This window comes from Pseudophryne corroboree, chromosome 1 (genome assembly GCF_028390025.1).
Source record: "Pseudophryne corroboree isolate aPseCor3 chromosome 1, aPseCor3.hap2, whole genome shotgun sequence".
Taxonomy (NCBI): domain Eukaryota; kingdom Metazoa; phylum Chordata; class Amphibia; order Anura; family Myobatrachidae; genus Pseudophryne; species Pseudophryne corroboree.
The window spans coordinates 512,544,703-512,569,378 of NC_086444.1; the positions used below are offsets into that span (position 1 = coordinate 512,544,703).

Here is a 24,676-nt window from a genome sequence, read left to right on the forward strand (position 1 = left end):
TTTTCAAAAAGCAGTGGTTTCATGTGTCAGGATGGCCGAGCGGTCTAAGGCGCTGCGTTCAGGTCGCAGTCTCCTCTGGAGGCGTGGGTTCAAATCCCACTTCTGACAATGTTATTCATTTTCTTCTTTGCTCTACAGTTTCTATTTCTTGTTACTTATGAAAAGATTGACTTTAGAATTAGACAAACACTCACTGCAAATCTCTTTCAATTTACAACATAAAAAATGCATCAATTATTTCATTATTTCCCATGTTGCAATAAAAGATCAGATTGTATTCTCCCTGGATAAAAGAGCTTTAAACCAACCACATATGTGTATATCATATTATTTTTATTATTTGATCCACAATTCTTTATTTACAGAGGTAGCAAAATAAAATATATCACAAATTCAGAATGAGGGCTCCATATCTTTGGCTTAAGAAAACTGCTCTTCTCAGCCAATGGTCATGAACAGAAACCCCACTGGGGTCCACTACAATGGCATCCAATCAAACCCATGAGCTAAATTAAGTAGCCAGTTTGTGCAAGATTCACAAATTTCATTTCATTGCTGAGTTAAAATCCATTAGAGAACAAACTCTAGACACTTGGATTCCAACCCTGAACATGGAAAACAAAACTTACTTTTATTGTAAAGCCAACAAGAAACCTCTTTAAAATGAATGGAAAAGCAATTCATATCAAGTTTTTAAATTAACAGTTTTAATAGCAACATTGTCATTGTAACTATAGATAGGTTATTTCATAATATACATCTTTTCAAAAAGTAGTGGTTTCATGTGTCAGGATGGCCGAGCGGTCTAAGGCGCTGCGTTCAGGTCGCAGTCTCCTCTGGAGGCGTGGGTTCAAATCCCACTTCTGACAATGTTATTCATTTTCTTCTTTGCTCTACAGTTTCTATTTCTTGTTACTTGTGAAAAGATTGACTTTAGAATTAGACAAACACTCACTGCAAATCTCTTTCAATTTACAACATAAAAAATGCATCAATTATTTCATTATTTCCCATGTTGCAATAAAAGATCAGATTGTATTCTCCCTGGATAAAAGAGCTTGAAACCAACCACATATGTGTATATCATATTATTTTTATTATTTGATCCACAATTCTTTATTTACAGAGGTAGCAAAATAAAATATCTCACAAATTCAGAATGAGGGCTCCATATCTTTGGCTTAAGAAAACTGCTCTTCTCAGCCAATGGTCATGAACAGAAACCCCACTGGGGTCCACTACAATGGCATCCAATCAAACCCATGAGCTAAATTAAGTAGCCAGTTTGTGCAAGATTCACAAATTTCATTTCATTGCTGAGTTAAAATCCATTAGAGAACAAACTCTAGACACTTGGATTCCAACCCTGAACATGGAAAACAAAACTTACTTTTATTGTAAAGCCAACTAGAAACCTCTTTAAAATGAATGGAAAAGCAATTCATATCTAGTTTTTAAATTAACAGTTTTAATAGCAACATTGTCATTGTAACGATAGATAGGTTATTTCATAATATACATCTTTTCAAAACACAGTGGTTTAATGTGTCAGGATGGCCGAGCGGTCTAAGGCGCTGCGTTCAGGTTACAGTCTCCTCTGGAGGCGTGGGTTCAAATCCCACTTCTGACAATGTTATTCATTTTCTTCTTTGCTCTACAGTTTCTTTTTCTTGTTACTTGTGAAAAGAGGTAGCAAAATAAAATATCTCACAAATTCAGAATGAGGGCTCCATATCTTTGGCTTAAGAAAATTGCTCTTCTCAGCCAATGGTCATGAACAGAAACCCAACTGGGGTCCACTACAATGGCATCCAATGAAACCCATGAGCTAAATTAAGTAGCCAGTTTGTGCAAGATTCACAAATTTCATTTCATTGCTGAGTTAAAATCAATAAGAGAACAAACTCTAGACACTTGGATTCCAACCCTGAACATGGAAAACAAAACTTACTTTTATTGTAAAGCCAACTAGAAACCTCTTTAAAATGAATGGAAAAGCAATTCATATCTAGTTTTTAAATTAACAGTTTTAATAGCAACATTGTCATTGTAACTATAGACAGGTTATTTCATAATATACATCTTTTCAAAAAGTAGTGGTTTCATGTGTCAGGATGGCCGAGCGGTCTAAGGCGCTGCGTTCAGGTCGCAGTCTCCTCTGGAGGCGTGGTTTCAAAACCCACTTCTGACAATGTTATTCATTTTCTTCTTTGCTCTACAGTTTCTATTTCTTGTTACTTGTGAAAAGATTGACTTTAGAATTAGACAAACACTCACTGCAAATCTCTTTCAATTTACAACATAAAAAATGCATCAATTATTTCATTATTTCCCATGTTGCAATAAAAGATCAGATTGTATTCTCCCTGGATAAAAGAGCTTGAAACCAACCACATATGTGTATATCATATTATTTTTATTATTTGATCCACAATTCTTTATTTACAGAGGTAGCAAAATAAAATATCTCACAAATTCAGAATGAGGGCTCCATATCTTTGGCTTAAGAAAACTGCTCTTCTCAGCCAATGGTCATGAACAGAAACCCCACTGGGGTCCACTACAATGGCATCCAATCAAACCCATGAGCTAAATTAAGTAGCCAGTTTGTGCAAGATTCACAAATTTCATTTCATTGCTGAGTTAAAATCCATTAGAGAACAAACTCTAGACACTTGGATTCCAACCCTGAACATGGAAAACAAAACTTACTTTTATTGTAAAGCCAACTAGAAACCTCTTTAAAATGAATGGAAAAGCAATTCATATCTAGTTTTTAAATTAACAGTTTTAATAGCAACATTGTCATTGTAACGATAGATAGGTTATTTCATAATATACATCTTTTCAAAACACAGTGGTTTAATGTGTCAGGATGGCCGAGCGGTCTAAGGCGCTGCGTTCAGGTTACAGTCTCCTCTGGAGGCGTGGGTTCAAATCCCACTTCTGACAATGTTATTCATTTTCTTCTTTGCTCTACAGTTTCTTTTTCTTGTTACTTGTGAAAAGAGGTAGCAAAATAAAATATCTCACAAATTCAGAATGAGGGCTCCATATCTTTGGCTTAAGAAAATTGCTCTTCTCAGCCAATGGTCATGAACAGAAACCCAACTGGGGTCCACTACAATGGCATCCAATGAAACCCATGAGCTAAATTAAGTAGCCAGTTTGTGCAAGATTCACAAATTTCATTTCATTGCTGAGTTAAAATCAATAAGAGAACAAACTCTAGACACTTGGATTCCAACCCTGAACATGGAAAACAAAACTTACTTTTATTGTAAAGCCAACTAGAAACCTCTTTAAAATGAATGGAAAAGCAATTCATATCTAGTTTTTAAATTAACAGTTTTAATAGCAACATTGTCATTGTAACTATAGATGGGTTATTTCATAATATACATCTTTTCAAAAAGTAGTGGTTTCATGTGTCAGGATGGCCGAGCGGTCTAAGGCGCTGCGTTCAGGTCGCAGTCTCCTCTGGAGGCGTGGTTTCAAAACCCACTTCTGACAACGTTATTAATTTTCTTCTTTGATCTACAGTTTCTATTTCTTGTTACTTGTTAAAAGATTGACTTTAGAATTAGACAAACACTCACTGCAAATCTCTTTCAATTTACAACATAAAAAATGCATTGCTGAGTTAAAATCCATAAGAGAACAAACTCTAGACACTTGGATTCCAACCCTGAACATGGAAAACAAAACTTACTTTTATTGTAAAGCCAACTAGAAACCTCTTTAAAATGAATGGAAAAGCAATTCATATCTAGTTTTTAAATTAACAGTTTTAATAGTAACATTGTCATTGTAACTATAGATGGGTTATTTCATAATATACATCTTTTCAAAAAGTAGTGGTTTCATGTGTCAGGATGGCCGAGCGGTCTAAGGCGCTGCGTTCAGGTCGCAGTCTCCTCTGGAGGCGTGGATTCAAATCACACTTCTGACAATGTTATTCATTTTCTTCTTTGCTCTACAGTTTCTATTTCTTGTTACTTGTGAAAAGATTGACTTTAGAATTAGACAAACACTCACTGCAAATCTCTTTCAATTTACAACATAAAAAATGCATCAATTATTTCATTATTTCCCATGTTGCAATAAAAGATCAGATTGTATTCTCCCTGGATAAAAGAGCTTTAAACCAACCACATATGTGTATATCATATTATTTTTATTATTTGATCCACAATTCTTTATTTACAGAGGTAGCAAAATAAAATATCTCACAAATTCAGAATGAGGGCTCCATATCTTTGGCTTAAGAAAACTGCTCTTCTCAGCCAATGGTCATGAACAGAAACCCCACTGGGGTCCACTACAATGGCATCCAATCAAACCCATGAGCTAAATTAAGTAGCCAGTTTGTGCAAGATTCACAAATTTCATTTCATTGCTGAGTTAAAATCCATTAGAGAACAAACGCTAGACACTTGGATTCCAACCCTGAACATGGAAAACAAAACTTACTTTTATTGTAAAGCCAACTAGAAACCTCTTTAAAATGAATGGAAAAGCAATTCATATCTAGTTTTTAAATTAACAGTTTTAATAGCAACATTGTCATTGTAACGATAGATAGGTTATTTCATAATATACTTCTTTTCAAAACACAGTGGTTTAATGTGTCAGGATGGCCGAGCGGTCTAAGGCGCTGCGTTCAGGTCGCAGTCTCCTCTGGAGGCGTGGGTTCAAATCCCACTTCTGACAATGTTATTCATTTTCTTCTTTGCTCTACAGTTTCTATTTCTTGTTACTTGTGAAAAGATTGACTTTAGAATTAGACAAACACTCACTGCAAATCTCTTTCAATTTATAACATAAAAAATGCATCAATTATTTCATTATTTCCCATGTTGCAATAAAAGATCAGATTGTATTCTCCCTGGATAAAAGAGCTTGAAACCAACCACATATGTGTATATCATATTATTTTTATTATTTGATCCACAATTCTTTATTTACAGAGGTAGCAAAATAAAATATATCACAAATTCAGAATGAGGGCTCCATATCTTTGGCTTAAGAAAACTGCTCTTCTCAGCCAATGGTCATGAACAGAAACCCCACTGGGGTCCACTACAATGGCATCCAATCAAACCCATGAGCTAAATTAAGTAGCCAGTTTGTGCAAGATTCACAAATTTCATTTCATTGCTGAGTTAAAATCCATTAGAGAACAAACTCTAGACACTTGGATTCCAACCCTGAACATGGAAAACAAAACTTACTTTTATTGTAAAGCCAACTAGAAACCTCTTTAAAATGAATGGAAAAGCAATTCATATCTAGTTTTTAAATTAACAGTTTTAATAGCAACATTGTCATTGTAACGATAGATAGGTTATTTCATAATATACATCTTTTCAAAACACAGTGGTTTAATGTGTCAGGATGGCCGAGCGGTCTAAGGCGCTGCGTTCAGGTTACAGTCTCCTCTGGAGGCGTGGGTTCAAATCCCACTTCTGACAATGTTATTCATTTTCTTCTTTGCTCTACAGTTTCTTTTTCTTGTTACTTGTGAAAAGAGGTAGCAAAATAAAATATCTCACAAATTCAGAATGAGGGCTCCATATCTTTGGCTTAAGAAAATTGCTCTTCTCAGCCAATGGTCATGAACAGAAACCCAACTGGGGTCCACTACAATGGCATCCAATGAAACCCATGAGCTAAATTAAGTAGCCAGTTTGTGCAAGATTCACAAATTTCATTTCATTGCTGAGTTAAAATCAATAAGAGAACAAACTCTAGACACTTGGATTCCAACCCTGAACATGGAAAACAAAACTTACTTTTATTGTAAAGCCAACTAGAAACCTCTTTAAAATGAATGGAAAAGCAATTCATATCTAGTTTTTAAATTAACAGTTTTAATAGCAACATTGTCATTGTAACTATAGATGGGTTATTTCATAATATACATCTTTTCAAAAAGTAGTGGTTTCATGTGTCAGGATGGCCGAGCGGTCTAAGGCGCTGCGTTCAGGTCGCAGTCTCCTCTGGAGGCGTGGTTTCAAAACCCACTTCTGACAACGTTATTAATTTTCTTCTTTGATCTACAGTTTCTATTTCTTGTTACTTGTTAAAAGATTGACTTTAGAATTAGACAAACACTCACTGCAAATCTCTTTCAATTTACAACATAAAAAATGCATTGCTGAGTTAAAATCCATAAGAGAACAAACTCTAGACACTTGGATTCCAACCCTGAACATGGAAAACAAAACTTACTTTTATTGTAAAGCCAACTAGAAACCTCTTTAAAATGAATGGAAAAGCAATTCATATCTAGTTTTTAAATTAACAGTTTTAATAGTAACATTGTCATTGTAACTATAGATGGGTTATTTCATAATATACATCTTTTCAAAAAGTAGTGGTTTCATGTGTCAGGATGGCCGAGCGGTCTAAGGCGCTGCGTTCAGGTCGCAGTCTCCTCTGGAGGCGTGGATTCAAATCACACTTCTGACAATGTTATTCATTTTCTTCTTTGCTCTACAGTTTCTATTTCTTGTTACTTGTGAAAAGATTGACTTTAGAATTAGACAAACACTCACTGCAAATCTCTTTCAATTTACAACATAAAAAATGCATCAATTATTTCATTATTTCCCATGTTGCAATAAAAGATCAGATTGTATTCTCCCTGGATAAAAGAGCTTTAAACCAACCACATATGTGTATATCATATTATTTTTATTATTTGATCCACAATTCTTTATTTACAGAGGTAGCAAAATAAAATATCTCACAAATTCAGAATGAGGGCTCCATATCTTTGGCTTAAGAAAACTGCTCTTCTCAGCCAATGGTCATGAACAGAAACCCCACTGGGGTCCACTACAATGGCATCCAATCAAACCCATGAGCTAAATTAAGTAGCCAGTTTGTGCAAGATTCACAAATTTCATTTCATTGCTGAGTTAAAATCCATTAGAGAACAAACGCTAGACACTTGGATTCCAACCCTGAACATGGAAAACAAAACTTACTTTTATTGTAAAGCCAACTAGAAACCTCTTTAAAATGAATGGAAAAGCAATTCATATCTAGTTTTTAAATTAACAGTTTTAATAGCAACATTGTCATTGTAACGATAGATAGGTTATTTCATAATATACTTCTTTTCAAAACACAGTGGTTTAATGTGTCAGGATGGCCGAGCGGTCTAAGGCGCTGCGTTCAGGTCGCAGTCTCCTCTGGAGGCGTGGGTTCAAATCCCACTTCTGACAATGTTATTCATTTTCTTCTTTGCTCTACAGTTTCTATTTCTTGTTACTTGTGAAAAGATTGACTTTAGAATTAGACAAACACTCACTGCAAATCTCTTTCAATTTATAACATAAAAAATGCATCAATTATTTCATTATTTCCCATGTTGCAATAAAAGATCAGATTGTATTCTCCCTGGATAAAAGAGCTTGAAACCAACCACATATGTGTATATCATATTATTTTTATTATTTGATCCACAATTCTTTATTTACAGAGGTAGCAAAATAAAATATATCACAAATTCAGAATGAGGGCTCCATATCTTTGGCTTAAGAAAACTGCTCTTCTCAGCCAATGGTCATGAACAGAAACCCCACTGGGGTCCACTACAATGGCATCCAATCAAACCCATGAGCTAAATTAAGTAGCCAGTTTGTGCAAGATTCACAAATTTCATTTCATTGCTGAGTTAAAATCCATTAGAGAACAAACTCTAGACACTTGGATTCCAACCCTGACCATGGAAAACAAAACTTACTTTTATTGTAAAGCCAACTAGAAACCTCTTTAAAATGAATGGAAAAGCAATTCATATCTAGTTTTTAAATTAACAGTTTTAATATCAACATTGTCATTGTAACTATAGATAGGTTATTTCATAATATACATCTTTTCAAAAAGCAGTGGTTTCATGTGTCAGGATGGCCGAGCGATCTAAGGCGCTGCGTTCAGGTCGCAGTCTCCTCTGGAGGCGTGGGTTCAAATCCCACTTCTGACAACGTTATTCATTTTCTTCTTTGCTCTACAGTTTCTTTTTCTTGTTACTTGTGAAAAGATTGACTTTAGAATTAGACAAACACTCACTGCAAATCTCTTTCAATTTACAACATAAAAAATGCATCAATTATTTCATTATTTCCCATGTTGCAATAAAAGATCAGATTGTATTCTCCCTGGATAAAAGAGCTTGAAACCAACCACATATGTGTATATCATATTATTTTTATTATTTGATCCACAATTCTTTATTTACAGAGGTAGCAAAATAAAATATCTCACAAATTCAGAATGAGGGCTCCATATCTTTGGCTTAAGAAAACTGCTCTTCTCAGCCAATGGTCATGAACAGAAACCCCACTGGGGTCCACTACAATGGCATCCAATCAAACCCATGAGCTAAATTAAGTAGCCAGTTTGAGCAAGATTCACAAATTTCATTTCATTGCTGAGTTAAAATCCATTAGAGAACAAACTCTAGACACTTGGATTCCAACCCTGAACATGGAAAACAAAACTTAATTTTATTGTAAAGCCAGCTAGAAACCTCTTTAAAATGAATAGAAAAGCAATTCATATCTAGTTTTTAAATTAACAGTTTTAATAGCAACATTGTCATTGTAACGATAGATAGGTTATTTCATAATATACATCTTTTCAAAAAGCAGTGGTTTCATGTGTCAGGATGGCCGAGCGGTCTAAGGCGCTGCGTTCAGGTCGCAGTCTCCTCTGGAGGCGTGGGTTCAAATCCCACTTCTGACAATGTTATTCATTTTCTTCTTTGCTCTACAGTTTCTATTTCTTGTTACTTATGAAAAGATTGACTTTAGAATTAGACAAACACTCACTGCAAATCTCTTTCAATTTACAACATAAAAAATGCATCAATTATTTCATTATTTCCCATGTTGCAATAAAAGATCAGATTGTATTCTCCCTGGATAAAAGAGCTTTAAACCAACCACATATGTGTATATCATATTATTTTTATTATTTGATCCACAATTCTTTATTTACAGAGGTAGCAAAATAAAATATCTCACAAATTCAGAATGAGGGCTCCATATCTTTGGCTTAAGAAAACTGTTCTTCTCAGCCAATGGTCATGAACAGAAACCCCACTGGGGTCCACTACAATGGCATCCAATCAAACCCATGAGCTACATTAAGTAGCCAGTTTGTGCAAGATTCACAAATTTCATTTCATTGCTGAGTTAAAATCCATTAGAGAACAAACTCTAGACACTTGGATTCCAACCCTGAACATGGAAAACAAAACTTAATTTTATTGTAAAGCCAGCTAGAAACCTCTTTAAAATGAATAGAAAAGCAATTCATATCTAGTTTTTAAATTAACAGTTTTAATAGCAACATTGTCATTGTAACGATAGATAGGTTATTTCATAATATACATCTTTTCAAAAAGCAGTGGTTTCATGTGTCAGGATGGCCGAGCGGTCTAAGGCGCTGCGTTCAGGTCGCAGTCTCCTCTGGAGGCGTGGGTTCAAATCCCACTTCTGACAATGTTATTCATTTTCTTCTTTGCTCTACAGTTTCTATTTCTTGTTACTTATGAAAAGATTGACTTTAGAATTAGACAAACACTCACTGCAAATCTCTTTCAATTTACAACATAAAAAATGCATCAATTATTTCATTATTTCCCATGTTGCAATAAAAGATCAGATTGTATTCTCCCTGGATAAAAGAGCTTTAAACCAACCACATATGTGTATATCATATTATTTTTATTATTTGATCCACAATTCTTTATTTACAGAGGTAGCAAAATAAAATATATCACAAATTCAGAATGAGGGCTCCATATCTTTGGCTTAAGAAAACTGCTCTTCTCAGCCAATGGTCATGAACAGAAACCCCACTGGGGTCCACTACAATGGCATCCAATCAAACCCATGAGCTAAATTAAGTAGCCAGTTTGTGCAAGATTCACAAATTTCATTTCATTGCTGAGTTAAAATCCATTAGAGAACAAACTCTAGACACTTGGATTCCAACCCTGAACATGGAAAACAAAACTTACTTTTATTGTAAAGCCAACAAGAAACCTCTTTAAAATGAATGGAAAAGCTATTCATATCTAGTTTTTAAATTAACAGTTTTAATAGCAACATTGTCATTGTAACTATAGATAGGTTATTTCATAATATACATCTTTTCAAAAAGCAGTGGTTTTATGTGTCAGGATGGCCGAGCGTTCTAAGGCGCTGCGTTCAGGTCGCAGTCTCCTCTGGAGGCATGGGTTCAAATCCCACTTCTGACAATGTTATTTATTTTCTTCTTTGCTCTACAGTTTCTATTTCTTGTTACTTGTGAAAAGATTGACTTTAGAATTAGACAAACACTCACTGCAAATCTCTTTCAATTTACAACATAAAAAAATGCATCAATTATTTCATTATTTCCCATGTTGCAATAAACGATCAGATTGTATTCTCCCTGGATAAAAGAGCTTGAAACCAACCACATATGTGTATATCATATTATTTTTATTATTTGATCCACAATTCTTTATTTACAGAGGTAGCAAAATAAAATATATCACAAATTCAGAATGAGGGCTCCATATCTTTGGCTTAAGAAAACTGCTCTTCTCAGCCAATGGTCATGAACAGAAACCCCACTGGGGTCCACTACAATGGCATCCAATCAAACCCATGAGCTAAATTAAGTAGCCAGTTTGTGCAAGATTCACAAATTTCATTTCATTGCTGAGTTAAAATCCATTAGAGAACAAACTCTAGACACTTGGACTCCAACCCTGAACATGGAAAACAAAACTTACTTTTATTGTAAAGCCAATTAGAAATCTCTTTAAAATGAATGGAAAAGCAATTCATATCTAGTTTTTAAATTAACAGTTTCAATAGCAACATTGTCTTTGTAACTATAGATAGGTTATTTCATAATATACATCTTTTCAAAAAGTGGTGGTTTCATGTGTCAGGATGGCCGAGCGGTCTAAGGCGCTGCGTTCAGGTCGCAGTCTCCTCTGGAGGCGTGGGTACAAATCCCACTTATGACAATGTTATTCATTTTCTTCTTTGCTCTACAGCAGGCATTCCCAACCGCGGCCCTCAAGGCACACCAACAGTGCAGGTTTTAGTGATATCCAGGCTTCAGCACAGATGGTTGAATCAAAATATCTGAGGTACTAATTAAGTCACCTGTGTTCAAGCCTGGATATCACTAAAACCAGGACTGTTAGTGTGCCTTGAGAACTGTGGTTGGGAAACACTGCTCTACAGTTTCTATTTCTTGTTACTTGTGAAAAGATTGCCTTTAGAATTAGACAAACACTCACTGCAAATCTCTTTCAATTTACAACATAAAAAATGCATTGATTATTTCATTATTTCCCATGTTGCAATAAAAGATCAGATTGTATTCTCCCTGGATAAAAGAGCTTGAAACCAACCACATATGTTTATATCATATTATTTTTATTATTTGATCCACAATTCTTTATTTACAGAGGTAGCAAAATAAAATATCTCACAAATTCAGAATGAGGGCTCCATATCTTTGGCTTAAGAAAACTGCTCTTCTCAGCCAATGGTCATGAACAGAAACCCCACTGGGGTCCACTACAATGGCATCCAATCAAACCCATGAGCTAAATTAAGTAGCCAGTTTGTGCAAGATTCACAAAATTCATTTAATTGCTGAGTTAAAATCCATTAGAGAACAAACTCTAGACACTTGTATTCCAACCCTGAACATGGAAAACAAAACTTACTTTTATTGTAAAGCCAACTAGAAACCTCTTTAAAATGAATGGAAAAGCAATTCATATCTAGTTTTTAAATTAACAGTTTTAATAGCAACATTGTCATTGTAACTATAGATAGGTTATTTCATAATATACATCTTTTCAAAAAGCAGTGGTTTCATGTGTCAGGATGGCCGAGCGGTCTAAGGCGCTGCGTTCAGGTTGCAGTCTCCTCTTCTGACAATGTTATTCATTTTCTTCTTTGTTCTACAGTTTCTATTTCTTGTTACTTGTGAAAAGATTGACTTCTTGTTACTTGTGAAAAGATTGACTTTAGAATTAGACAAACACTCACTGCAAATCTCTTTCAATTTACAACATAAAAAATGCATCAATTATTTCATTATTTCCCATGTTGCAATAAAAGATCAGATTGTATTTTCCCTGGATAAAAGAGCTTGAAACCAACCACATATGTGTATATCATATTATTTTTATTAATTGATCCACAATTCTTTATTTACAGAGGTAGCAAAATAAAATATCTCACAAATTCAGAATGAGGGCTCCATATCTTTGGCTTAAGAAAACTGCTCTTCTCAGCCAATGGTCATGAACAGAAACCCCACTGGGGTCCACTACAATGGCATCCAATCAAACCCATGAGCTAAATTAAGTAGCCAGTTTGTGCAAGATTCACAAATTTCATTTCATTGCTGAGTTAAAATCCACTAGAGAACAAACTCTAGACACTTGGATTCCAACCCTGAACATGGAAAACAAAACTTACTTTTATTGTAAAGCCAACTAGAAACCTCTTTAAAATGAATGGAAAAGCAATTCATATCTAGTTTTTAAATTAACAGTTTTAATAGCAACATTGTCATTGTAACTATAGATAGGTTATTTCATAACATAAATCATGTGTCAGGATGGCAGAGTGGTCTAAAGCGCTGCGTTCAGATCACAGTCTCCTCTGGAGGTGTGGGTTCAAATCCCACTTCTGACAAATATCTAGTTTTTAAATTAACAGTTTTAATAGCAACATTGTCATTGTAACGATAGATAGGTTATTTCATAATATACATCTTTTCAAAACACAGTGCTTTAATGTGTCAGGATGGCCGAAGCGGTCTAAGGCGCTGCGTTCAGGTCGCAGTCTCCTCTGGAGGCGTGGGTTTAAATCCCACTTCTGACAATGTTATTCATTTTCTTCTTTGCTCTACAGTTTCTATTTCTTGTTACTTGTGAAAAGATTGACTTTAGAATTAGACAAACACTCACTGCAAATCTCTTTCAATTTACAACATAAAAAATGCATCAATTATTTCATTATTTCCCATGTTGCAATAAAAGATCAGATTGTATTCTCCCTGGATAAAAGAGCTTGAAACCAACCACATATGTGTATATCATATTATTTTTATTAATTGATCCACAATTCTTTATTTACAGAGGTAGCAAAATAAAATATCTCACAAATTCAGAATGAGGGCTCCATATCTTTGGCTTAAGAAAACTGCTCTTCTCAGCCAATGGTCATGAACAGAAACCCCACTGGGGTCCACTACAATGGCATCCGATCAAACCCATGAGCTAAATTAAGTAGCCAGTTTGTGCAAGATTCACAAATTTCATTTCATTGCTGAGTTAAAATCCATTAGAGAACAAACTCTAGACACTTGGACTCCAACCCTGAACATGGAAAACAAAACTTACTTTTATTGTAAAGCCAATTAGAAATCTCTTTAAAATGAATGGAAAAGCAATTCATATCTAGTTTTTAAATTAACAGTTTCAATAGCAACATTGTCTTTGTAACTATAGATAGGTTATTTCATAATATACATCTTTTCAAAAAGTGGTGGTTTCATGTGTCAGGATGGCCGAGCGGTCTAAGGCGCTGCGTTCAGGTCGCAGTCTCCTCTGGAGGCGTGGGTACAAATCCCACTTATGACAATGTTATTCATTTTCTTCTTTGCTCTACAGCAGGCATTCCCAACCGCGGCCCTCAAGGCACACCAACAGTGCAGGTTTTAGTGATATCCAGGCTTCAGCACAGATGGTTGAATCAAAATATCTGAGGTACTAATTAAGTCACCTGTGTTCAAGCCTGGATATCACTAAAACCAGGACTGTTAGTGTGCCTTGAGAACTGTGGTTGGGAAACACTGCTCTACAGTTTCTATTTCTTGTTACTTGTGAAAAGATTGCCTTTAGAATTAGACAAACACTCACTGCAAATCTCTTTCAATTTACAACATAAAAAATGCATTGATTATTTCATTATTTCCCATGTTGCAATAAAAGATCAGATTGTATTCTCCCTGGATAAAAGAGCTTGAAACCAACCACATATGTTTATATCATATTATTTTTATTATTTGATCCACAATTCTTTATTTACAGAGGTAGCAAAATAAAATATCTCACAAATTCAGAATGAGGGCTCCATATCTTTGGCTTAAGAAAACTGCTCTTCTCAGCCAATGGTCATGAACAGAAACCCCACTGGGGTCCACTACAATGGCATCCAATCAAACCCATGAGCTAAATTAAGTAGCCAGTTTGTGCAAGATTCACAAAATTCATTTAATTGCTGAGTTAAAATCCATTAGAGAACAAACTCTAGACACTTGTATTCCAACCCTGAACATGGAAAACAAAACTTACTTTTATTGTAAAGCCAACTAGAAACCTCTTTAAAATGAATGGAAAAGCAATTCATATCTAGTTTTTAAATTAACAGTTTTAATAGCAACATTGTCATTGTAACTATAGATAGGTTATTTCATAATATACATCTTTTCAAAAAGCAGTGGTTTCATGTGTCAGGATGGCCGAGCGGTCTAAGGCGCTGCGTTCAGGTTGCAGTCTCCTCTTCTGACAATGTTATTCATTTTCTTCTTTGTTCTACAGTTTCTATTTCTTGTTACTTGTGAAAAGATTGACTTCTTGTTACTTGTGAAAAGATTGACTTTAGAATTAGACAAACACTCACTGCAAATCTCTTTCAATTTACAACATAAAAAATGCATCAATTATTTCATTATTTCCCATGTTGCAATAAAAGATCAGATTGTATTTTCCCTGGATAAAAGAGCTTGAAACCAACCACATATGTGTATATCATATTATTTTTATTAATTGATCCACAATTCTTTATTTACAGAGGTAGCAAAATAAAATATCTCACAAATTCAGAATGAGGGCTCCATATCTTTGGCTTAAGAAAACTGCTCTTCTCAGCCAATGGTCATGAACAGAAACCCCACTGGGGTCCACTACAATGGCATCCAATCAAACCCATGAGCTAAATTAAGTAGCCAGTTTGTGCAAGATTCACAAATTTCATTTCATTGCTGAGTTAAAATCCACTAGAGAACAAACTCTAGACACTTGGATTCCAACCCTGAACATGGAAAACAAAACTTACTTTTATTGTAAAGCCAACTAGAAACCTCTTTAAAATGAATGGAAAAGCAATTCATATCTAGTTTTTAAATTAACAGTTTTAATAGCAACATTGTCATTGTAACTATAGATAGGTTATTTCATAACATAAATCATGTGTCAGGATGGCAGAGTGGTCTAAAGCGCTGCGTTCAGATCACAGTCTCCTCTGGAGGTGTGGGTTCAAATCCCACTTCTGACAAATATCTAGTTTTTAAATTAACAGTTTTAATAGCAACATTGTCATTGTAACGATAGATAGGTTATTTCATAATATACATCTTTTCAAAACACAGTGCTTTAATGTGTCAGGATGGCCGAAGCGGTCTAAGGCGCTGCGTTCAGGTCGCAGTCTCCTCTGGAGGCGTGGGTTTAAATCCCACTTCTGACAATGTTATTCATTTTCTTCTTTGCTCTACAGTTTCTATTTCTTGTTACTTGTGAAAAGATTGACTTTAGAATTAGACAAACACTCACTGCAAATCTCTTTCAATTTACAACATAAAAAATGCATCAATTATTTCATTATTTCCCATGTTGCAATAAAAGATCAGATTGTATTCTCCCTGGATAAAAAAGCTTGAAACCAACCACATATGTGTATATCATATTATTTTAATAAAAGATCAGATCGTATTCTCCCTGGATAAAAGCGCTTGAAACCAACCACATATGTGTATATCATATTATTTTTATTAATTGAGCCACAATTCTTTATTTACAGAGGTAGCAAAATAAAATATCTCACAAATTCAGAATGAGGGCTCCATATCTTTGGCTTAAGAAAACTGCTCTTCTCAGCCAATGGTCATGAACAGAAACCCCACTGGGGTCCACTACAATGGCATCCAATCAAACCCATGAGCTAAATTAAGTAGCCAGTTTGTGCAAGATTCACAAATTTCATTTCATTGCTGAGTTAAAATCCATTAGAGAACAAACTCTAGACACTTGGACTCCAACCCTGAACATGGAAAACAAAACTTACTTTTATTGTAAAGCCAATTAGAAATCTCTTTAAAATGAATGGAAAAGCAATTCATATCTAGTTTTTAAATTAACAGTTTCAATAGCAACATTGTCTTTGTAACTATAGATAGGTAATTTCATAATATACATCTTTTCAAAAAGTGGTGGTTTCATGTGTCAGGATGGCCGAGCGGTCTAAGGCGCTGCGTTCAGGTCGCAGTCTCCTCTGGAGGCGTGGGTTCAAATCCCACTTATGACAATGTTATTCATTTTCTTCTTTGCTCTACAGCAGGCATTCCCAACCGCGGCCCTCAAGGCACACCAACAGTGCAGGTTTTAGTGATATCCAGGCTTCAGCACAGATGGTTGAATCAAAATAACTGAGGTACTAATTAAGTCACCTGAGTTCAAGCCTGGATATCACTAAAACCAGGACTGTTAGTGTGCCTTGAGGACTGTGGTTGGGAAACACTGCTCTACAGTTTCTATTTCTTGTTACTTGTGAAAAGATTGCCTTTAGAATTAGACAAACACTCACTGCAAATCTCTTTCAATTTACAACATAAAAAATGCATCGATTATTTCATTATTTCCCATGTTGCAATAAAAGATCAGATTGTATTCTCCCTGGATAAAAGAGCTTGAAACCAACCACATATGTTTATATCATATTATTTTTATTATTTGATCCACAATTCTTTATTTACAGAGGTAGCAAAATAAAATATCTCACAAATTCAGAATGAGGGCTCCATATCTTTGGCTTAAGAAAACTGCTCTTCTCAGCCAATGGTCATGAACAGAAACCCCACTGGGGTCCACTACAATAGCATCCAATCAAACCCATGAGCTAAATTAAGTAGCCAGTTTGTGCAAGATTCACAAAATTCATTTCATTGCTGAGTTAAAATCCATTAGAGAACAAACTCTAGACACGTGGATTCCAACCCTGAACATGGAAAACAAAACTTACTTTTATTGTAAAGCCAACTAGAAACCTCTTTAAAATGAATGGAAAAGCAATTCATATCTAGTTTTTAAATTAACAGTTTTAATAGCAACATTGTCATTGTAACTATAGATAGGTTATTTCATAATATACATCTTTTCAAAAAGCAGTGGTTTCATGTGTCAGGATGGCCGAGCGGTCTAAGGCGCTGCGTTCAGTTGCAATCTCCTCTTCTGACAATGTTATTCATTTTCTTCTTTGTTCTACAGTTTCTATTTCTTGTTACTTGTGAAAAGATTGACTTCTTGTTACTTGTGAAAAGATTGACGTTAGAATTAGACAAACACTCACTGCAAATCTCTTTCAATTTACAACATAAAAAATGCATCAATTATTTCATTATTTCCCATGTTGCAATAAAAGATCAGATTGTATTTTACCTGGATAAAAGAGCTTGAAACCAACCACATATGTGTATATCATATTATTTTTATTAATTGATCCACAATTCTTTATTTACAGAGGTAGCAAAATAAAATATCTCACAAATTCAGAATGAGGGCTCCATATCTTTGGCTTAAGAAAACTGCTCTTCTCAGCCAATGGTCATGAACAGAAACCCCACTGGGGTCCACTACAATGGCATCCAATCAAACCCATGAGCTAAATTAAGTAGCCAGTTTGTGCAAGATTCACAAATTTCATTTCATTGCTGAGTTAAAATCCATTAGAGAACAAACTCTAGACACTTGGATTCCAACCCTGAACATGGAAAACAAAACTTACTTTTATTGTAAAGCCAACTAGAAACCTCTTTAAAATGAATGGAAAAGCAATTCATATCTAGTTTTTAAATTAACAGTTTTAATAGCAACATTGTCATTGTAACTATAGATAGGTTATTTCATAACATAAATCATGTGTCAGGATGGCCGAGTGGTCTAAAGCGCTGCGTTCAGATCGCAGTCTCCTCTGGAGGTGTGGGTTCAAATCCCACTTCTGACAATGTTATTCATTTTCTTCTTTGCTCTACAGTTTCTATTTCTTGTTACTTGTGAAAAGATTGACTTTAGAATTAGACAAACACTCACTGCAAATCTCTTTCAATTTACATCATAAAAAATGCATCAATTATTTCATTATTTCCCATGTTGCAATAAAAGATCAGATTGTATTCTCCCTGGATAAAAGAGCTTGAAACCAACCACATATGTGTATATCATATTATTTTTATTATTTGATCCACAATTCTTTATTTACAGAGGTAGCAAAATAAAATATCTCACAAATTCAGAATGAGGGCTCCATATCTTTGGCTTAAGAAAACTGCTCTTCTCAGCCAATGGTCATGAACAGAAAATCCACTGGGGTCCACTACAATGGCATCCAATCAAACCCATGAGCTAAATTAAGTAGCCAGTTTGTGCAAGATTCACAAATTTCATTTCATTGCTGAGTTAAAATCCATTAGAGAACAAACTCTAGACACGTGGATTCCAACCCTGAACATGGAAAACAAAACTTACTTTTATTGTAAAGCCAAATAGAAACCTCTTTAAAATGAATGGAAAAGCAATTCATATCTAGTTTTTAAATTAACAGTTTTAATAGCAACATTGTCATTGTAACTATAGATAGGTTATTTCATAATATACATCTTTTCAAAAAGCAGTGGTTTCATGTGTCAGGATGGCCGAGCGGTCTAAGGCGCTGCGTTCAGGTTGCAGTCTCCTCTTCTGACAATGTTATTCATTTTCTTCTTTGTTCTACAGTTTCTATTTCTTGTTACTTGTGAAAAGATTGACTTCTTGTTACTTGTGAAAAGATTGACTTTAGAATTAGACAAACACTCACTGCAAATCTCTTTCAATTTACAACATAAAAAATGCATCAATTATTTCATTATTTCCCATGTTGCAATAAAAGATCAGATTGTATTTTCCCTGGATAAAAGAGCTTGAAACCAACCACATATGTGTATATCATATTATTTTTATTAATTGATCCACAATTCTTAATTTACAGAGGTAGCAAAATAAAATATCTCACAAATTCAGAATGAGGGCTCCATATCTTTGGCTTAAGAAAACTGCTCTTCTCAGCCAATGGTCATGAACAGAAACCCCACTGGGGTCCACTACAATGGCATCCAATCAAACCCATGAGCTAAATTAAGTAGCCAGTTTGTGCAAGATTCACAAATTTCATTTCATTGCTGAGTTAAAATCCATTAGAGAACAAACTCTAGACACTTGGATTCCAACCCTGAACATGGAAAACAAAACTTACTTTTATTGTAAAGCCAACTAGAAACCTCTTTAAAATGAATGGAAAAGCAATTCATATCTAGTTTTTAAATTAACAGTTTTAATAGCAACATTGTCATTGTAACTATAGATAGGTTATTTCATAACATAAATCATGTGTCAGGATGGCCGAGTGGTCTAAAGCGCTGCGTTCAGATCGCAGTCTCCTCTGGAGGTGTGGGTTCAAATCCCACTTCTGACAAATATCTAGTTTTTAAATTAACAGTTTTAATAGCAACATTGTCATTGTAACGATAGATAGGTTATTTCATAATATACATCTTTTCAAAACACAGTGCTTTAATGTGTCAGGATGGCCGAAGCGGTCTAAGGCGCTGCGTTCAGGTCGCAGTCTCCTCTAGAGGCGTGGGTTTAAATCCCACTTCTGACAATGTTATTCATTTTCTTCTTTGCTCTACAGTTTCTATTTCTTGTTACTTGTGAAAAGATTGACTTTAGAATTAGACAAACACTCACTGCAAATCTCTTTCAATTTACAACATAAAAAATGCATCAATTATTTCATTATTTCCCATGTTGCAATAAAAGATCAGATAGTATTTTCCCTGGATAAAAGAGCTTGAAACCAACCACATATGTGTATATCATATTATTTTTATTAATTGATCCACAATTCTTTATTTACAGAGGTAGCAAAATAAAATATCTCACAAATTCAGAATGAGGGCTCCATATCTTTGGCTTAAGAAAACTGCTCTTCTCAGCCAATGGTCATGAACAGAAACCCCACTGGGGTCCACTACAATGGTATCCAATCAAACCCATGAGCTAAATTAAGTAGCCAGTTTGTGCAAGATTCACAAATTTCATTTCATTGCTGAGTTAAAATCCATTAGAGAACAAACTCTAGACACTTGGACTCCAACCCTGAACATGGAAAACAAAACTTACTTTTATTGTAAAGCCAATTAGAAATCTCTTTAAAATGAATGGAAAAGCAATTCATATCTAGTTTTTAAATTAACAGTTTCAATAGCAACATTGTCTTTGTAACTATAGATAGGTTATTTCATAATATACATCTTTTCAAAAAGTGATGGTTTCATGTGTCAGGATGGCCGAGCGGTCTAAGGCGCTGTGTTCAGGTCGCAGTCTCCTCTGGAGGCGTGGGTTCAAATCCCACTTATGACAATGTTATTCATTTTCTTCTTTGCTCTACAGCAGGCATTCCCAACCGCGGCCCTCAAGGCACACCAACAGTGCAGGTTTTAGTGATATCCAGGCTTCAGCACAGATGGTTGAATCAAAATAACTGAGGTACTAATTAAGTCACCTGTGTTCAAGCCTGGATATCACTAAAACCAGGACTGTTAGTGTGCCTTGAGGACTGTGGTTGGGAAACACTGCTCTACAGTTTCTATTTCTTGTTACTTGTGAAAAGATTGCCTTTAGAATTAGACCACAGGTTCTCAAACTCGGTCCTCAGGACCCCACACAGTGCATGTTTTGCAGGTCTCCTCACAGAATCGCAAGTGAAATAATTAGCTCCACCTGCGGACCTTTTAAAATGGGTCAGTGAGTAATTAATACACCTGTGCACTTGCTGGGTTGCCTGCAAAACATGCACTGTGTGGGGTCCTGAGGACCGAGTTTGAGAACCCCTGAATTAGACAAACACTCACTGCAAATCTCTTTCAATTTACAACATAAAAAATGCATCGATTATTTCATTATTTCCCATGTTGCAATAAAAGATCAGATTGTATTCTCCCTGGATAAAAGAGCTTGAAACCAACCACATATGTTTATATCATATTATTTTTATTATTTGATCCACAATTCTTTATTTACAGAGGTAGCAAAATAAAATATCTCACAAATTCAGAATGAGGGCTCCATATCTTTGGCTTAAGAAAACTGCTCTTCTCAGCCAATGGTCATGAACAGAAACCCCACTGGGGTCCACTACAATGGCATCCAATCAAACCCATGAGCTAAATTAAGTAGCCAGTTTGTGCAAGATTCACAAAATTCATTTCATTGCAGAGTTAAAATCCATTAGAGAGCAAACTCTAGACACGTGGATTCCAACCCTGAACATGGAAAACAAAACTTACTTTTGTTGTAAAGCCAACTAGAAACCTCTTTAAAATGAATGGAAAAGCAATTCATATCTAGTTTTTAAATTAACAGTTTTAATAGCAACATTGTCATTGTAACTATAGATAGGTTATTTCATAATATACATCTTTTAAAAAAGCAGTGGTTTCATGTGTCAGGATGGCCGAGCGGTCTAAGGCGCTGCGTTCAGGTTGCAGTCTCCTCTTCTGACAATGTTATTCATTTTCTTCTTTGTTCTACAGTTTCTATTTCTTGTTACTTGTGAAAAGATTGACTTCTTGTTACTTGTGAAAAGATTGACTTTAGAATTAGACAAACACTCACTGCAAATCTCTTTCAATTTACAACATAAAAAATGCATCAATTATTTCATTATTTCCCATGTTGCAATAAAAGATCAGATTGTATTTTCCCTGGATAAAAGAGCTTGAAACCAACCACATATGTGTATATCATATTATTTTTATTAATTGATCCACAATTCTTTATTTACAGAGGTAGCAAAATAAAATATCTCACAAATTCAGAATGAGGGCTCCATATCTTTGGCTTAAGAAAACTGCTCTTCTCAGCCAATGGTCATGAACAGAAACCCCACTGGGGTCCACTACAATGGCATCCAATCAAACCAATGAGCTAAATTAAGTAGCCAGTTTGTGCAAGATTCACAAATTTCATTTCATTGCTGAGTTAAAATCCATTAGAGAACAAACTCTAGACACTTGGATTCCAACCCTGAACATGGAAAACAAAACTTACTTTTATTGTAAAGCCAACTAGAAACCTCTTTAAAATGAATGGAAAAGCAATTCATATCTAGTTTTTAAATTAACAGTTTTAATAGCAACATTGTCATTGTAACTATAGATGGGTTATTTCATAATATACATCTTTTCAAAAAGTTGTGGTTTTATGTGTCAGGATGTCCGAGCGGTCTAAGGCGCTGCGTTCAGGTCGCAGTCTCCTCTGGAGGCGTGGGTTCAAATCCCACTTCTGACAATGTTATTCATTTTCTTCTTTGCTCTACAGTTTCTATTTCTTGTTACTTGTGAAAAGATTGACTTTAGAATTAGACAAACACTCACTGCAAATCTCTTTCAATTTACAACATAAAAAATGCATCAATTATTTCATTATTTCCCATGTTGCAATAAAATATCAGATTGTATTCTCCCTGGATAAAAGAGCTTGAAACCAACCACATATGTGTATATCATATTATTTTTATTATTTGATCCACAATTCTTTATTTACAGAGGTAGCAAAATAAAATATCTCACAAATTCAGAATGAGGGCTCCATATCTTTGGCTTAAGAAAACTGCTCTTCTCAGCCAATGGTCATGAACAGAAACCCCACTGGGGTCCACTACAATGGCATCCAATCAAACCCATGAGCTAAATTAAGTAGCCAGTTTGTGCAAGATTCACAAATTTCGTTTCGTTGCTGAGTTAAAATCCATTAGAGATCAAACTCTAGACACGTGGATTCCAACCCTGAACATGGAAAACAAAACTTACTTTTATTGTAAAGCCAATTAGAAATCTCTTTAAAATAAATGGAAAAGCAATTCATATCTAGTTTTAAAATTAACAGTTTCAATAGCAACATTGTCATTGTAACTATAGATAGGTAATTTCATAATATACATCTTTTCAAAAAGCAGTGGTTTCATGTGTCAGGATGGCCGAGCGTTCTAAGGCGCTGCGTTCAGGTTGCAGTCTCCTCTGGAGGCGTGGGTTTAAATCCCACTTCTGACAATGTTATTCATTTTCTTCTTTGCTCTACAGTTTCTATTTCTTGTTACTTGTGAAAAGATTGCCTTTAGAATTAGACAAACACTCACTGCCAATCTCTTTCAATTTACAACATAAAAAATGCATCAATTATTTCATTATTTCCCATGTTGCAATAAAAGATCAGATTGTATTCTCCCTGGATAAAAGAGCTTGAAACCAACCACATATGTGTATATCATATTAATTTTATTATTTGATCCATAATTCTTTATTTACAGAGGTAGCAAAATAAAATATCTCACAAATTCAGAATGAGGGCTCCATATCTTTGGCTTAAGAAAACTGCTCTTCTCAGCCAATGGTCATGAACAGAAAATCCACTGGGGTCCACTACAATGGCATCCAATCAAACCCATGAGCTAAATTAAGTAGCCAGTTTGTGCAAGATTCACAAATTTCATTTCATTGCTGAGTTAAAATCCATTAGAGAACAAACTCTAGACACTTGGATTCCAACCCTGAACATTTAAAACAAAACTTACTTTTATTGTAAAGCCAACTAGAAACCTCTTTAAAATGAATGGAAAAGCAATTCATATCTAGTTTTTAAATTAACAGTTTTAATAGCAACATTGTCATTGTAACTATAGATGGGTTATTTCATAATATACATCTTTTCAAAAAGTTGTGGTTTCATGTGTCAGGATGGCCGAGCGGTCTAAGGCGCTGCGTTCAGGTCGCAGTCTCCTCTGGAGGCGTGGGTTCAAATCCCACTTCTGACAATGTTATTCATTTTCTTCTTTGCTCTACAGTTTCTATTTCTTGTTACTTGTGAAAAGATTGACTTTAGAATTAGACAAACACTCACTGCAAATCTCTTTCAATTTACAACATAAAAAATGCATCAATTATTTCATTATTTCCCATGTTGCAATAAAAGATCAGATTGTATTCTCCCTGGATAAAAGAGCTTGAAACCAACCACATATGTGTATATCATATTATTTTTATTATTTGATCCACAATTCTTTATTTACAGAGGTAGCAAAATAAAATATCTCACAAATTCAGAATGAGGGCTCCATATCTTTGGCTTAAGAAAACTGCTCTTCTCAGCCAATGGTCATGAACAGAAACCCCACTGGGGTCCACTACAATGGCATCCAATCAAACCCATGAGCTAAATTAAGTAGCCAGTTTGTGCAAGATTCACAAATTTCATTTCATTGCTGAGTTAAAATCCATTAGAGAACAAACTCTAGACACTTGGATTCCAACCCTGAACATGGAAAACAAAACTTACTTTTATTATAAAGCCAACTAGAAACCTCTTTAAAATGAATAGAAAAGCAATTCATATCTAGTTTTTAAATTAACAGTTTTAATAGCAACATTGTCATTGTAACTATAGATGGGTTATTTCATAATATACATCTTTTTAAAAAGTAGT

General features: G+C 34.8%; 30 non-coding genes across 30 annotated transcripts; all 30 read left to right on the top strand.

The window, feature by feature from the left end:
- Window positions 1-25: 25 nt before the first annotated feature.
- On the top strand, window positions 26-108 carry TRNAL-CAG (transfer RNA leucine (anticodon CAG)). The gene has a single exon. It is a non-coding gene; the product is annotated as a tRNA-Leu (tRNA).
- A 678-nt stretch (window positions 109-786) lies between these two features.
- On the top strand, window positions 787-869 carry TRNAL-CAG (transfer RNA leucine (anticodon CAG)). Its single transcript has one exon. It is a non-coding gene; the product is annotated as a tRNA-Leu (tRNA).
- Window positions 870-1,547: 678 nt separating this feature from the next.
- Window positions 1,548-1,630, top strand: TRNAL-CAG (transfer RNA leucine (anticodon CAG)). The gene has a single exon. It is a non-coding gene; the product is annotated as a tRNA-Leu (tRNA).
- Window positions 1,631-2,108: 478 nt separating this feature from the next.
- TRNAL-CAG (transfer RNA leucine (anticodon CAG)) lies at window positions 2,109-2,191 on the top strand. Its single transcript has one exon. It is a non-coding gene; the product is annotated as a tRNA-Leu (tRNA).
- A 678-nt stretch (window positions 2,192-2,869) lies between these two features.
- Window positions 2,870-2,952, top strand: TRNAL-CAG (transfer RNA leucine (anticodon CAG)). Its single transcript has one exon. It is a non-coding gene; the product is annotated as a tRNA-Leu (tRNA).
- A 478-nt stretch (window positions 2,953-3,430) lies between these two features.
- TRNAL-CAG (transfer RNA leucine (anticodon CAG)) lies at window positions 3,431-3,513 on the top strand. Its single transcript has one exon. It is a non-coding gene; the product is annotated as a tRNA-Leu (tRNA).
- Window positions 3,514-3,869: 356 nt separating this feature from the next.
- TRNAL-CAG (transfer RNA leucine (anticodon CAG)) lies at window positions 3,870-3,952 on the top strand. The gene has a single exon. It is a non-coding gene; the product is annotated as a tRNA-Leu (tRNA).
- A 678-nt stretch (window positions 3,953-4,630) lies between these two features.
- TRNAL-CAG (transfer RNA leucine (anticodon CAG)) lies at window positions 4,631-4,713 on the top strand. The gene has a single exon. It is a non-coding gene; the product is annotated as a tRNA-Leu (tRNA).
- A 678-nt stretch (window positions 4,714-5,391) lies between these two features.
- Window positions 5,392-5,474, top strand: TRNAL-CAG (transfer RNA leucine (anticodon CAG)). Its single transcript has one exon. It is a non-coding gene; the product is annotated as a tRNA-Leu (tRNA).
- A 478-nt stretch (window positions 5,475-5,952) lies between these two features.
- TRNAL-CAG (transfer RNA leucine (anticodon CAG)) lies at window positions 5,953-6,035 on the top strand. The gene has a single exon. It is a non-coding gene; the product is annotated as a tRNA-Leu (tRNA).
- A 356-nt stretch (window positions 6,036-6,391) lies between these two features.
- TRNAL-CAG (transfer RNA leucine (anticodon CAG)) lies at window positions 6,392-6,474 on the top strand. Its single transcript has one exon. It is a non-coding gene; the product is annotated as a tRNA-Leu (tRNA).
- Window positions 6,475-7,152: 678 nt separating this feature from the next.
- TRNAL-CAG (transfer RNA leucine (anticodon CAG)) lies at window positions 7,153-7,235 on the top strand. The gene has a single exon. It is a non-coding gene; the product is annotated as a tRNA-Leu (tRNA).
- Window positions 7,236-7,913: 678 nt separating this feature from the next.
- TRNAL-CAG (transfer RNA leucine (anticodon CAG)) lies at window positions 7,914-7,996 on the top strand. Its single transcript has one exon. It is a non-coding gene; the product is annotated as a tRNA-Leu (tRNA).
- Window positions 7,997-8,674: 678 nt separating this feature from the next.
- TRNAL-CAG (transfer RNA leucine (anticodon CAG)) lies at window positions 8,675-8,757 on the top strand. The gene has a single exon. It is a non-coding gene; the product is annotated as a tRNA-Leu (tRNA).
- Window positions 8,758-9,435: 678 nt separating this feature from the next.
- On the top strand, window positions 9,436-9,518 carry TRNAL-CAG (transfer RNA leucine (anticodon CAG)). Its single transcript has one exon. It is a non-coding gene; the product is annotated as a tRNA-Leu (tRNA).
- A 678-nt stretch (window positions 9,519-10,196) lies between these two features.
- TRNAL-CAG (transfer RNA leucine (anticodon CAG)) lies at window positions 10,197-10,279 on the top strand. Its single transcript has one exon. It is a non-coding gene; the product is annotated as a tRNA-Leu (tRNA).
- Window positions 10,280-10,958: 679 nt separating this feature from the next.
- Window positions 10,959-11,041, top strand: TRNAL-CAG (transfer RNA leucine (anticodon CAG)). Its single transcript has one exon. It is a non-coding gene; the product is annotated as a tRNA-Leu (tRNA).
- A 1,613-nt stretch (window positions 11,042-12,654) lies between these two features.
- TRNAL-CAG (transfer RNA leucine (anticodon CAG)) lies at window positions 12,655-12,737 on the top strand. Its single transcript has one exon. It is a non-coding gene; the product is annotated as a tRNA-Leu (tRNA).
- A 105-nt stretch (window positions 12,738-12,842) lies between these two features.
- On the top strand, window positions 12,843-12,926 carry TRNAL-CAG (transfer RNA leucine (anticodon CAG)). Its single transcript has one exon. It is a non-coding gene; the product is annotated as a tRNA-Leu (tRNA).
- A 678-nt stretch (window positions 12,927-13,604) lies between these two features.
- Window positions 13,605-13,687, top strand: TRNAL-CAG (transfer RNA leucine (anticodon CAG)). The gene has a single exon. It is a non-coding gene; the product is annotated as a tRNA-Leu (tRNA).
- A 1,613-nt stretch (window positions 13,688-15,300) lies between these two features.
- On the top strand, window positions 15,301-15,383 carry TRNAL-CAG (transfer RNA leucine (anticodon CAG)). Its single transcript has one exon. It is a non-coding gene; the product is annotated as a tRNA-Leu (tRNA).
- Window positions 15,384-15,488: 105 nt separating this feature from the next.
- Window positions 15,489-15,572, top strand: TRNAL-CAG (transfer RNA leucine (anticodon CAG)). The gene has a single exon. It is a non-coding gene; the product is annotated as a tRNA-Leu (tRNA).
- Window positions 15,573-16,326: 754 nt separating this feature from the next.
- Window positions 16,327-16,409, top strand: TRNAL-CAG (transfer RNA leucine (anticodon CAG)). Its single transcript has one exon. It is a non-coding gene; the product is annotated as a tRNA-Leu (tRNA).
- A 1,612-nt stretch (window positions 16,410-18,021) lies between these two features.
- TRNAL-CAG (transfer RNA leucine (anticodon CAG)) lies at window positions 18,022-18,104 on the top strand. Its single transcript has one exon. It is a non-coding gene; the product is annotated as a tRNA-Leu (tRNA).
- Window positions 18,105-19,524: 1,420 nt separating this feature from the next.
- On the top strand, window positions 19,525-19,607 carry TRNAL-CAG (transfer RNA leucine (anticodon CAG)). Its single transcript has one exon. It is a non-coding gene; the product is annotated as a tRNA-Leu (tRNA).
- Window positions 19,608-19,712: 105 nt separating this feature from the next.
- On the top strand, window positions 19,713-19,796 carry TRNAL-CAG (transfer RNA leucine (anticodon CAG)). Its single transcript has one exon. It is a non-coding gene; the product is annotated as a tRNA-Leu (tRNA).
- Window positions 19,797-20,474: 678 nt separating this feature from the next.
- Window positions 20,475-20,557, top strand: TRNAL-CAG (transfer RNA leucine (anticodon CAG)). The gene has a single exon. It is a non-coding gene; the product is annotated as a tRNA-Leu (tRNA).
- A 1,846-nt stretch (window positions 20,558-22,403) lies between these two features.
- Window positions 22,404-22,486, top strand: TRNAL-CAG (transfer RNA leucine (anticodon CAG)). Its single transcript has one exon. It is a non-coding gene; the product is annotated as a tRNA-Leu (tRNA).
- Window positions 22,487-23,164: 678 nt separating this feature from the next.
- Window positions 23,165-23,247, top strand: TRNAL-CAG (transfer RNA leucine (anticodon CAG)). The gene has a single exon. It is a non-coding gene; the product is annotated as a tRNA-Leu (tRNA).
- Window positions 23,248-23,925: 678 nt separating this feature from the next.
- TRNAL-CAG (transfer RNA leucine (anticodon CAG)) lies at window positions 23,926-24,008 on the top strand. Its single transcript has one exon. It is a non-coding gene; the product is annotated as a tRNA-Leu (tRNA).
- The last annotated feature ends 668 nt before the right edge of the window (window positions 24,009-24,676 follow it).